Below are 1734 nucleotides of genomic sequence, written 5' to 3'. Positions count from 1 at the left end.
AGTTTCAGTCTTATATTCCAGCCTACCTAGTACTTTCTGGACAACCTTTCCCAGCTTTGTGACATTGATAAGTATGACAAGCATGATTTCCATGTTGCCATCCAAGTCACTAATAAACCGCAAAGAAAGACAAGGCCAAGAACTACTAGTAATTTTTCTCCAACTGAAGGTAAATTTAAGGCAAAGTCATTTAAAAAGCTCTGAATTTGTCCATCCACTGACTTACTCTGAACCCCACACAATAGTGGAGCAAGTTGGGTCTGACTTTCTTCATAGTCATTTTTATTATTCTTGCCCACTCTCATACCTGATTTACTCCTATGTTCATTTTTTCTTCCTAAGATGTCAAGACTTCTGTATGATACTTGAGTCTCTTAACACCAGGTATGCTAAATATTATCTTCCTCAAACAAATTCAAAATTGGCCCTGGATAGAAATACATGTAGATATATGTGTCCTTCACAGAGAAATGAAGCAAAGAAATGTCTTTAGCTCAGGCTACATGCCTCAGATACAAACCATTTTAGTCAAGGAAAGATTCTGAGATTTGACCAGAAAGCAATGAGTTGGAAAAAAGTAAACTTATTGCAGAGCCAGCTGGGCCCATTCTGTTTGTGAAGAGTTGGATATCATATTTGAAATTGCTTCTCGTCTTTTGTGTAGTTACCACAGTATTTCTTTTAGTTCTTGGAAGCATACTCACTGGTATTTCACATGCAATCTGTGTGTCTCAGAACTCAGTGTAACTCAGGGAGTTAAATCACATATACATTAATACCTTTGCTCTGACTCTGACAGCCACCATTATTGCAGGACATCTCACTACCCTTGTACTCTTCCTGGTTCTTCCTAGAAGTCTCCTGTGAGTTTACAAGCACGTTTTTTCAGAGTGCTTCAGTAACTTATTAACCCAGCCAGAGCAGCTAATATGGCACGTCCCACTGTACTGAGCCCCCTACTGTTGGTAAAACCATGGAGAGCCCACCCTGGTTACCCTATAAGGCCAGCACCTCCCTCGGACAGACTCACTTCTCTGTGTCTCTGGACAAACTCTGTGAGATATAATTAACCTACAGCACTGTATAAGTTTAAGGTATACAACATAATTATTTGACTTACATACATCATGAAGTGACTATCAGGATAAGTTTGGTGGCCATATATCACCTCATATAAATACAAAATTAAAGAAATAGAAAACAAAATTTTTTTCTTGTGATGAGAACTCAGGATTTACTCTCTTAACAACTTTCATGTACAATATTTCATATACAACAGGGTTAATTATATTTATCATGTTGTACATTACATCTCTAGTATTTATCTTACAGCTGCAAGTTTGTCCCTTTTGACTGCCTCCATCCAGTTCCCCCTCCCCCCATCCCACTCCTGCCTCTGGTTACCATGAATCTGATCTCTTTTTCTATGAGTTAGTTGGTTAGTTTGCTTTGAGAATATAATTGACCTACAATACTATGTTAGTTCTCATTATACAACATAGTAATTCGATATTTCTATACTGTTTCAAACTGATCACCAGGATAAGTCTAGTTACTATATGTCACCACAAAAAGATATTACTTAGTTATTGACTGTATTCCCCACACTGTACATTTCATACCTGTGACTCATTTATTTCCCTACTGGAAGTTTGTACATTGTAATCTCCCTCACCTATTTCTTTGCTCCCCCTACACCCTTCCCCTCTGGCAAACTCCTGTTGGTTCTCTGTA

The sequence above is a fragment of the Eschrichtius robustus genome, chromosome 6 (assembly GCF_028021215.1).
Source record: "Eschrichtius robustus isolate mEscRob2 chromosome 6, mEscRob2.pri, whole genome shotgun sequence".
Lineage (NCBI taxonomy): Eukaryota > Metazoa > Chordata > Mammalia > Artiodactyla > Eschrichtiidae > Eschrichtius > Eschrichtius robustus.
The sequence above is the reverse complement of the archived record's forward strand: the minus strand, read 5'-3'. Positions refer to the sequence as shown.